The 12,355-nt window shown below is 33.7% G+C and overlaps 1 long non-coding RNA gene across 3 annotated transcripts in view; it reads left to right on the top strand.

The window, feature by feature from the left end:
• The first annotated feature begins 5,228 nt into the window (after window positions 1-5,228).
• Window positions 5,229-12,355, top strand: part of LOC117109349 — a 45,617-nt gene continuing 38,490 nt past the window's right edge. For all 3 annotated transcript variants that reach the window (XR_004445506.1, XR_004445504.1, XR_004445505.1), the window contains exon 1: window positions 5,229-5,344. This is a non-coding gene — a long non-coding RNA (uncharacterized LOC117109349). The remainder of the gene's footprint in view (window positions 5,345-12,355) is intronic.

Below are 12,355 nucleotides of genomic sequence, written 5' to 3'. Positions count from 1 at the left end.
TTTTCAAGAGGGGAAAACCTTGAATTTTGAAGAATTTAAAGTAATTAAAAGACACCTCAGAAGTCGGGAAAACTAATTTCCCGAGATGTGTATAAGAGACAGGTTCTATCATGCATATCATGTAGGCCTAATTTTTAAAGTGTATTCTTCACTTTAATTGAAAATTGGAACGAAACAAAACCCCACTTTCCTCGCCAATTTAATAACGCGTTCATAATCATGGAGAAATTAGAAGGAATATCGTATTAATAATTTCATATTTTCTTATGACTACGTTTGCTGATACGGTAGCCTATGACGTTCATTAGACTTATAAAACCACTGATCAGTCATCGAATCACTCCATATTCAAGAGGCAATAAAACGAATGTAGGCCTACATAAAATCCATTGGATTTATCGAGCGATTATTATTATTATTTATTCTTTAGTCAAATTAATATCCATTACCTTTCTAGGTTCGTGTGAGTAGACTAGTAACATTTCTGTCTAGCACACATTTCCTCCCACTGAATAATTGATTCGGGTTAATGACTAGATGTATCCGGGTTAATGACTAGAAATGTATCCGGGTTAATAACTGGGCGTTGTAAGGTTAATGACGTCAGCTATTCTTACGTTGTTTATCAGCAACTTCCGTGTTTATCAGGACACAACGCACTTTTTGTTTAGAATATCAATGTAGATAGTTTTGATAAGATTCATCGACTATAAGTTAAGTCCTCCTGAAGTAAAATAACAAACCGTTGTTCTCTCACTTTACTTTCTATGAAATACTATGCGGTCCATGGCCGGCGGAACCGGAGGGGAACGCCACCACCCCCTCCCCCAACTTTTTTTGTATGATCGGAAAGAAATGCAGGAAAAGAAAGAGAGAAGAAGGAGGAGAAAGATGGGAAAGAGAATGTTTATGTAGGTAGTCCTTGACCAAGTTACATTTTCTCGCAATTCACAGTGGTGGATCTGGGGGAGGGGGATTGGTCCTGAATACTAGACCTACCTTTTCAGGACCCGTGAGCTGTTTTTTTTGGTTTTTTTTTTTGTTTTTTTTTTTATTACAATAAGAAAATTTAAAATTTTGAAGGACATAAAAGTCATTAAAACACACTTCAAATGTCGGATTTATCGATTCATGGACAAAAGAATTCGCATGCAACTACTCATTTGTTTATGTACGTATACACAGGTATACACACATAAAATAAAAAATGAGAAAAATTCACCTGACCGTTTTCAAAAGGGGAAAACCTTGAATTTTGAAGAACTTAAAAAGTTATTTAAAAGACATTTCAGAAGTCAAGAAAGTTTCTTACCCGCCATCTAGAAATCGAAATTTTCCCTGCCACAGGGGAACCCAGACCCCCTTTTTCTTTGGGGTTCATTGATTCATTGAATCATTTCCAAGAGGGGGAAAACCTTGAATTTTGAAGAACTTGAAAGTCATTAAAAAGACACCTAAGTCGGAAAAGCTCATTTCTCGCCTTCTAGGAATCAAAATTTTCCAGGGGAGAATCCCGGACACCCCTTTCTTTTGGGTATTTATCGATTCATGGGGAAAAAATCCTATGTAACTATATTCAATTTTGTTTATGTTTGTATACACACTTAAGGCCTGTAATAACAATGGGAAAAATTTACCTGACCGTTTTCAAGAGGGGAAAACCTTTAATTTTGAAGAATTTAAATTAAAGTCGCTAAAAGATACTTCAGAATAATAATAATAATTCTGGATTTATATAGCGCCTCACGTTGACACAACGTCAAGGCGCTTAACAACAACAGAAAAGAATAAAAATTAATTAAGTTCAAATGATTGGTCTGATGATTATCAATAAATGTTATTATTACAATGCCTTGGTAATTGGAATCATTTCAAGGCCTGTTACTTTCCTATTCATCCCAAATCCTTTTATTTTTCTTTCCCTTTTGCTTCTTGTCTTTCTTCCTTTCCCTTCAAATGTTCCTGGTCTTTACTTTTCTTGTCCTTTCTTATGTTTCCTTATCTTATCTTTCACATTCCTTTCTTAGATTCCTTAACTTTCCTTTCATTTTCTTTCTTATAATTAGTACTGTATCTGTCTTTCAAATTTCATTCTTATATTTCTTATCATTTCTTTTCTTTTCCTTTCTAACGTTTCCATGTCTATCTTTCCTTTCTTTTCTCTTCTCATGTTTCCTTATCTTTCCTTTTCCTTATTCATCCTTAGTTTATCTTTCCTTTCCTTTTACTTTCTTATCTTTCTTTCCATTTACCTTCTTATGATTCCAAATTCATTGCTTTCCTTTCCTTTCTTATGTTCCTTATCATTCTTACTGTTATCTTTCTTATGTTTCCTTATCTTTTCTTTCCTTTTCCTTTCTTATGATTCCATATCGTTTCTTTCTTTTTCCTTTCTTATGTTTAACTCACCTTTCATTCAAACAAAACAAAACAAGAAAGAACAATGAATTGGCAGAAGGAATTTAGAAGCAACTTTCAAAATTTTCAGTGAAGAGATGTGTTTTTAGCAGCGATTAGAATGTGAGAACTGAATCAGAATTTTTAATGTGTTCTGGGGGGGGGGGGCATTCCCCGAAGTGGCTGCGATGGAAGAAAAGGCTCGGGAGCCACTGTTGTAGTGGTTTTAGTTTTCTTGACTTTAAGAAGATTTAGTGTGGATGAACGGAGAGAGCGTGTAGGGATGTACTGATCAAGAAGTTCAGTCACATACTCTGGAGCAAGATTGTTCTGAGATTTGTAAGTTAAGAGAAGAACTTTATATATGATCCGCTTTTCGATGGGGAGCCAGTGAAGCTGATGTAGAACTGGGGTTATATGGTCACGGCGCTTTTCAAAGTAACAAGACGGGCGGCAGAATTTTGAATGAGCTGCAATTTGCAGATTTGAGACTTTGGTAGTCCAATAAGGAGGCTATTACAATAATCCAGCCTTGAATTTATAAAGGCGTGAACTAGACGGAGGGTGGTCGGGTTGTCCAAAAATTTCCTAATCTTTCCAATTTTACGCATCGCAACATGGGACGACCGACACACAATGTTGGGAAAAGTCGGGAAAGCTCATTTTCAACCATTTAGAATCAACATTTTCCCGGGAAGAACCTGAACCTCCCTTTTCTCTTTGTGTTCATTGATTCATTATAATAATTTTCAAGAGGGGAAAACCTTCAACTTTGAAGAATTTAAAAGCAATTAAAAGACACCTCAGAAGTCGGGAAAACTAATTTCCCGCCTTCTAGGAATTAAAATTTTCCCGGACCCCCCTTTACTTTTGGAATTTATTGATTCATGGGGGAAAAAATTCGAATGCAACTACTCCTTTTTGTTTTTAAATGTTAATGTTTTTTTACATAGGCCTATATTTATTGTAATAACAACGGGGACAAATTACCTGACCGTTTTCAAGAGGGGAACACCTTGAATTTTGAAGAATTCTTAAAAGTAATTAAGACACCTCAGAATTCCGAAAAGCTCATTTCCCGCCATCTAGGAATCAAAATTTTACTATTAATCAAAAGAATACGTAGGTTGGGGGGGGGGGTTGGAGGTATTTAATTAGACAGTATCTGAGCTTTTATAAAGTCTCATGATTTATTCAGGAAAACATTGACAATAGCCAATATTCCCCCAATAAAATTACATCTATAAAAAAAGCTACATAAAAAAGTAACACCCTAAACAAATTATATAAAATCTAAAATTACATCTTATACAGTATAAGCTAATAAAGGCACAAAAAATCATAGGCCTATTTGAGTGAAAATGGGTGGATACGACCTTCCCCTACCCCAGTTTTTAAATATTCAAAAATCTGTATCTCATTAACCGCTTTAGAATTTTTTTGTCAAATATGCTTTTCGTGTCTTAGAAAAATAAGTTCTATAACATATCAAGACATTTTTTTCCCTCCGGAGCCTGGCCTTTAACACTTTCTTGAAATACATGCAAAACATAATCATAATATAAAAACTAAAAAAACTATTAAAAAATGGGATATTTTCGGGACCAAAATACGTGCCAGTGAAAATAGTGTTGGCCTACCGTTTTCCATCTCATACTCTTCGCAGCCAATAATATTCCCTAATGGGTGTCCCAAGAGGGACTCTACTGTACAGTTTTAAAAACAAAACAGACGACATAGGCCTACATCTGTTTATACTTTGAACTCGCATATGAGAATATTTTCCGTCCTATGGAGGTGGAAGTATAATTTGTGAGATTCTTCTCGAGAATAAAGCCCAATGAACGACAACTGAGAGAGAGGGCAGCAAACATGGTTTTATTATTGTCACAATGAGGTCTCTATTAAGTACATTGGTTAAACTAATATACAAGGATAACAAGAAAATTATATAAATAAAAGTTTTCGAAAAGCTCCTAATTAAAGTTAAAGACATACTCGAAGTAAAGATAACTCTTCTGAGGCCCTGCGATTAACACCTAGGCCCTATCCTTTATATTTATAGGTCTATATAGGCATTTACATCTGGTTCACATTTAAATCGAAGATAAATTGCATTCCCGATTGCATTCCCTTCTTGAACAGAATTCTTGAAGGAAATACATGATATTCATTTTATCAATATCAAGTTCCGTAATGGAATGATTGTTTTTTTTTTTTTTTGTATATGTATTTTTTTTTGTATATGTATTATGTATATTTTATGTATTGTTATGTTTATTGTTATAATATATATTTGTATACAGTATTTATATGTTATTTGTTTATAAAACTATTAGTGGCATTGATTATTGCAGTTGGTTTTTTTATTGAATGAATAAAAATATCAATACTATATCTAAATGTCGACCCTTCGTTACTAATAAAATTGATTTGTGGTTTTTTTTAAATGTAATTCACATGGTTGCGCTTTAATGGAGCTTTTTTACTGAAATAGATAAACAATTTTTTGACAGAAGTAAAAAATAAGGTTTTTATCAGCATTATTAAACAAATTAAATTGATACCCATTTTACAGTCTCAGGACTAGTTTACGAGTACGCTCCATAAAAAAATAGCAATAAATACATCCAAATGATTCATCAACATGGCAAATTGGAATATATATTTTCACCATCGTAATCATAATCACCATAATCATTATTATCATCATTAAAATTATCATAATAGCATCAACATTATCATCATCATACATTGTCCACATCATTATCATTCTGAACTCGAGTTTGATCCTCCTTTTTTCCAGCTCCCTGAAATGTCAAATGTGCGGAGAAAATTTATGTTTGCTGCCACCTACATCTAAAGTTTTTTCCCGGAAAATCCTAATTATGATCGGTGGCGCTTACTAAAATTCTACAGCAGAGATTTTAAATTGCGAAATAAGCACGTGAGTTTATATTTTCAGATTTTGTGATACAATATGAGATATAGTATGAATTCACGATTTGAATTACCTGAAAATGCTGAGAATAGTGCCTAATCCATATAAATAAGCTAGGCCTAAGAAGGCCTAGGATAGGCCCTACTACCCTAGGCTAGGCCCTAGGTAGGACTAGTAGGCCAAATATCTGCCCTGACGTCGCAGGGAGGTTCCCATAGGCCTACTGGCCTGGCAATAATTTTTGCATGATGGGATAACTATAAATACTACAATATTTACTATTACACACCAAATATAAACAGTCCCTCCCTCATCGATAAAAACAAAAGCAAAATAATCTAATGTTCCAATTAAAAAAAAAAAAAAAAAACCGTCCTCCATTATCAATTTAAAAAACAAAAAGAGTGATAATCCAATAATTTTTCTATGTGCCCTTACATGATACGTTCCAACCCTCTGATTCACATGCAATCTCCTGGTCTCCCTGAATCATCTCAAATTTTTGTTAGAATTAAAAGAAGCCCAAAATACCAAAAATGGTTAATTAGTGGCTTTTTATAAGTAAATTGATAAACAAAATAAGATTGTGATAAACAAATGATTATTTTAGAACAAAAGCATGTTAGCACTATGCTATGTGAATAATGCAAGCTCTTTAGAGGCTCTGAGACCATAGTTAGACTATAGACTATATTACTGTATTATCAACGATGACTGCGTCACTTTGGGGGGGGGGGGATGTCTGCATGTGTACATGTACATGTGCATTAGCATGAAGTTTATTCAAGGCAACACTTTTATATAGATCTACCAAATCATCTACAGTACTGTATTAACAATTTTCACCACTTGAAAATAAAATGGCAGTAGAATACTAGAATTACTGAATCAATGTAGATTTATGTTCACTGACTTGGAAAACCACATCCTACTCTGGCTTAACTATGTCAGTCCTAGCTTTTAGCAGTTCATTATAAATTGATTTACTCGGTTTATTTTGGGCTTTAGTATTCCCAAAGCTAACAGCATCTGTTTCCTAACCAAAAATGTATCCAAAATTAACATCTGTGGTAACCATTTAAAAAAAATAATTTTTGTCTTTTTATACTGCCATGGATGATAATGTTTTTGTAAACACATGCACAGAGGGGAGTCGCATGGCCCTTACCATAATGAAAACTTCGAGACATCTACTCACTGAATGGCACTGCACACCTTAACACAGTAAATGAGTCAAAACAGGACCCCTTTTTCTTACAAAATCGACTATATAATTTGAATGGTTTCGTTTGACAATCTGGGGCGATCGGATTATAAAACTAGATGTTTTAAGCTTCATAATCATCTATATATTCTTACAATTAATGCAAAATTTGAGTGATCATTTTTCTTTTAAATTTGACATCATCTTATGCTTTTGCATAGGAAAAATGTTAAATTATAGTGTTTTTTGGTATACTTCCTGCTTCATACATAAACTCTGCAACGACAGGTCGCTAAACTTTGGGGTGAATGGTCACGTGTAGCTCATAGATTAAGCTTGTTTGACATGCAAGTCTCACGGTGGTTGGTTAAATAACCAGTGATCATTTTGTCTTTAAAATTTTGTATTCAGATCCGTTTTTACCCTCTCTATGAATGAAGTCACTCGGTTTCAGCCACTAGCAGCTATGGATTTTGAGTTTTCAGTGGTTAGTGCGCTCATGCATAAGATGTATTTTAAATTTACATGATTGAGCTTCTTTCGAAAATAGGGGAAAAGTTTTAATTATGCTAATTTTTTTTTTTCTGGATCTGAACCTGTACACATAATATTGTAATTTATATACTGTAATTAGCAATATAAACCATAGCCCAGGCAGAGGTCTGGTTTCTTTTATACTGCAATGGAACGCAGGGGCGGATCCAGGATTTGAAAGAGAGGGGGTTCAAAATGTTTCCGGAACTGATTCAATTGTCATTGACCATACAGTAAACTTCAGCAAAATTCCAGTATCATTCTTCTTAGTCAAGTGTAAAGATTGTAATACAGAGTGCAATAATAAGGCTTCTGTGTTGCTGCACCATCCATATGGAACGAACTAGAATACCATTTGTGTATGGTTAAATGTTCCAATTATTATTATTAATAATATTTTTTTATAATTTAATTGTGATGTCATCATTTTAAATCCAATGTTATTTTTCCAAACTGTGCACTTCGTTTTTTCATCATGGAAAATCCGATTCCGCCAACCTTTCTAAGGCGTATCTGTCTATGATAAAATCTTAAAAAAGCATTGAATTTTCTAATTGTAAAAAACTGTCTTCTGAGTCACAGATCAAACAAATACGGTTTTCACAGGTAAACAACTTTAATACGGAAAATTTAAATCTATGATAATAATAATACTGTAATAGTAATAATAATACTGTAATGTGAAAATCTATACAGTAGCGCAAAATCCTCCTCAAAGAAAGAGCACACTCGCAGTGTTTATTTCACAATATGGTTTTTAAAGATTGCTATGTAAGCAATTGGCTAAGTCCACATAAACTCCCAGAATTGATTGAATTTGAGAGTTTCTCGATTACCAAACATTATGTGAATGATATTATTTATGAATTTATTAATTAGTCTGGAGAACTAATTTTAAATTCTTTTTTGGATTTGAAAGCAGGAAAATATAAAAATTTATTTTTTGTACATAGTGTATTTTCAAATACAATAGATTTGTGTTCAAATATAGACAGTATGTTATGAATGAAATACGACTGAACATGCCATACTAAGTCCATGTTGAAAATTGTTAAAATTTGAGAAAGGAGGTATAATGATAGGTAATATGCTTCTTTGCTTGTTGATTTAGGCAGTAAAGTATAGCTACTAAACTTGAGTCAGAATTTATTAGTTCAGGTAGCAACACAAATAAACTTCATCTAGACCTCAGTCAAAAAGGCTTCTGTGAGTACATGCACATGGTAGTGTTTTAGATTGTTTTGTTGGTCGGTTCATAAAGAAAGTAAAGTTGGGGTTGCATTAAAGTAGACTGGGCATTAGGATTTTGAGTACTGGACATAACTTGTATGATCAATACATGAGACGTGTTTAAATTGTTATTTCTTTAGTATTAGCAGTTACCGCTTAGAGAATTTGTCAAGGAAACTGCCTACAATCAGTGCCCCCCATGCCCTTATTATTTTCTCCACCCTTCAATGTGATTCTTGCCTTAAAAACTGCCAAATATAATATTCAAACTGGGGGAAATAGATGCTGAAAACACCCATTTTCCCCCCAGCTTTTAAATATTCAAAAATCTGTATCTTATTAACCGCTTCCCAATTTTTTTTTTATCAAGCACCCCTTTTTTGTATTTAGAAAAATCAGTAAAAACAACATCTAAATAAACATTCTCTTCCGGAGGCTGGCACTACTCAATGCATTTTGTTATAACATCTGTATTGCAAACAAATTATGTCAATGAAAAAACAGGCACAAGATAATAAAGCAAAAATTTAATTTTGAATTAAGGATGAGCAGATTCATCATCATACAAAAGTCTTACAGTCACTGGACATTTACACATTTTTCTTTCAGCTTTGTTGCTGTTATGGTAGGGTTTTAAGATAAAAGAATCCATATGTTCCTATAAGTACAACATTACAGTAGTTCACATTATCAGTACAGTTGTTGTATTAAAAGAGAGATTAAAATAATTTTCCTGTGTACAGTACAGGTTTATTCTGCCTTGAGGGAATTGTCTTAACTTTTTTGTAAATAAATGTATGTTCACACACGCGGCATAAGCCTGGCGTAACATACACCTTTGTGTGTGAACTAGGCAGTGGCGTTATCAAAGCCACCCACAATGCCACCTCTGTGGCGTTATTAATGCTATCTGCAGACCCCACATTAGTCACGATTAGTTTTGCAATAGATTAGTTACTTTCCTGTGCTCTTCTATAATTGAAATGGAATTTCAGTTTATAGAAAGCACAATTATTATGGAATGAATTTTATTTTTCTATTACATTTTAATTGGTTTACAATGTATGATGTGTTGTTTCACAATGCTAGCTACATATTCAGAAGCAAAATTGTTTATTTAAAATACAGTATAAAGTTCACTTCCAACAATTCACAGATTTAAAAGTTTTAATGGTGCACTGAAGATGTTTTACTACGAAAATTATCTTATAATTGTTTTTTTTTTTTTTATATATAGTTAAGCATCTGTACATTATTTTAGAACTTTTTCCATATAGGCCTCTATTACTAGTTTAACACCAGTGTTAATGTAACGAACACCGTTCATGTGAATACTTTGGAATTTTAATCTGTGGATTAGCTTACGCTGGTATAAGCTACGCCAACCCTACGCCGTGGGTGTGAACATACCCTGGAACTCACATGCCTGTAAACAGGCCTTGAAGTTCAGATCTAAAGAGCACACAAAATTGAGTAATAGGCAAATATATCATCATTATACTGGACAGTCCTATTAGTTTTTCTATTTTTTTTCCATTCTCTCACCATGGTAATTTCCATGGTTAACCTTTTAACTACATCCCTAGTTTAGACAATATTTATGGTTTATATTGGCCTGTCTTCTCAATGTTTGGCCTTTACCCCTTTATTTACTTTACCTCTCTCTTCAATGAGGTAAACTCTACTTCATAATTGACACTTTTCAGAATAAACCTTAAAGGAGAAGTTTACCGGTAATAATAGAAAGAACTCGTCTATGTATCATCCTGTGATTACAATGGCCTGTCGCTAAACCTGGATGAAGCGATATACCTGCTACGTCTTACAAATAAGTCAGGCGTCTGTGTAACAAGCACGCATGAAATTCATAATTTTAAAAATGGGATATTATGTAACTGAGTATGCTAAATCAGTTATCAAATTATATAAAATTGTTAAACTTTTCCTTTAATTATGGTTTAGCATCTCACCTACAAATATCTACTTAGAACCATTAAAACAGTTTGTGCTTATTGTCTCCTGGAAAGATAAGTGTAAGTCAGATAATTGGACCAATTGGTTTGTTTATTAAGATGACTTTTTAGTAGGCTTACTATATTGACTGTATTGCTATAAAAACTGTGCTATGGTACAATCTGTGAAGTGCTTTTTTTCTATCTAGATATATTAAAGAAAACATTTTTATTTTAAAATTTAAATTTGTTTTGGCACCACTGCTTCATATTTTACACTCTTTTTTTTATAAGAACCAGTAAAATTTTTCCCAGGCTCAGTGTTCTTATTTGGGCCGATTTCACGCTCAAAACGTTATTATTTTGTTCTTATTTATACATACTTTTCAAACATAGAAAATTATTGTTTTTCAGTCAGTATAGGCTGTTACTTTACCATATTATAGAGAGTATTACATAGAACAGCTACTGCAAATAAGGTACAAATAGATTTGTTGGTTTTCTATTTAAAAAAAAAAATAAATAAAATCCTCATTGAACTTCAGCCTCAATTTGTTCTTATTTTGTTCTTAATTTATAAGAGATTTCAGCCTCAGTGTTCTTATAAAATGTGTTCTTATTAAAGTGTATTTTGATTTCTTTCCCTTCTTTTTTGAAGTAACTTGTAAAATTATCATTAAATTTAACTGCATTTCCCTCAGTGATATATTGCGATGAAACTCAAGATATCACATAAATGGAAGCATCCAGAATTTGAACTTTATAAACCAAAAGCAATTTAAAAAGTATGCACATTACAAGATAGCGGAAAATTGATGGTAATGTTAAAAAGGAATTGATTAGGTTTATTGGTAATCATTCATCAATATCAAATGAACTTGGTTTAGTTCATGTGTTTCTGGCTGTTCACCAAAAGGATTTTCTTTTCCAATTTTTATCCGATTTTGTTTTCCTTTTTTCCCCTACATATTGCAAAGATTACAGAAGTTACCAAGCCTATCAATAATAATGGTGTAACAATATAAACCCAGGTCGTATCTCCTCCTGAGTTAGAGCCATGCCCTGCGAGCATAGTTGTTATTTCGTTGGAACACCCAATCGTAACATGCACATCATTAGGCGCGATCTACAAATTATCCCCAACGACATAAACGCGTCTGGGAAAACCATGTATTACAAACGCGTCTGGGAAAGCGATCGTCTAATTATCGTGCCTCATGAATATTAATAAGCTAGTCGGAATATGTCCCAGACGCGTCTAAACGGGTTTGTGCTGTTGAACGCGTTTGCAATTGTTTCTATTGTTTTGGACGACAAACGCGTCTGTGTCGTTAGACCAGGCCCCGGTTGAACTACCGTTTTTGTACAATTTAAAATACTGAACAAGTTTTACTTTGAAATGAACCAAGTTCAAAGTTTAAAGGCTGCATAGTCCTAATAGTTAACTTAAGTGGTAATGACGATAATGGCAGCACATGCATGTAGGCCTAAGTGCCGTTTGCTCTGTCGGAAATAGCAGCCTACCAGCTAAGAAGCTGACGACGAATGAAAAAACATTTATCAACTCCCTGCACACATATCACATGAAAACACAAATGGATGCCAGTATTCGCCAAACATCATTCAATAAAACTATAGAGAAAATAGAACATCTATTTTCTCTATTATTAAACGTAGGCATCAATATATATTATATACAGCAACTAGGCCTATGCAACCACTGTACAATTAATATTGCGTACCTCGTGTGTGTGCATGTGATCAGTCCAACAGAGTACGCAACATCACGTGGTATTGATCAATACATGGAGGAAACAACTTTCCTCCTTGGTCTACAGAAATTCGCTTTGAGCGCCGCTCTGACAGAAGTGGGTCAGTTGAGATGCTAACAATAGGACGTTCGATGGAGTGCCTGATGCCAGTTTAAAGTATGGCCTTGTCTGAAATAAAATCAATTCACTTTGTTTCGTATCAATATTCTTACTTTGTCATGAACGGAAATAAACTGTTTCAAATAGGCATATACCACCAGTTTGCATTACTGCAAATTGCCTAGTAACAGTGAATTCAGTGAGAAACGTTCCCACACAAGTAGGT

Source organism: Anneissia japonica, unplaced genomic scaffold, assembly GCF_011630105.1.
Source record: "Anneissia japonica isolate Jap-2015-1 unplaced genomic scaffold, ASM1163010v1 scaffold288010_len917306_cov203, whole genome shotgun sequence".
In the NCBI taxonomy this organism is placed as follows: domain Eukaryota; kingdom Metazoa; phylum Echinodermata; class Crinoidea; order Comatulida; family Comatulidae; genus Anneissia; species Anneissia japonica.
The sequence above is the reverse complement of the archived record's forward strand: the minus strand, read 5'-3'. Positions and strand labels throughout refer to the sequence as shown.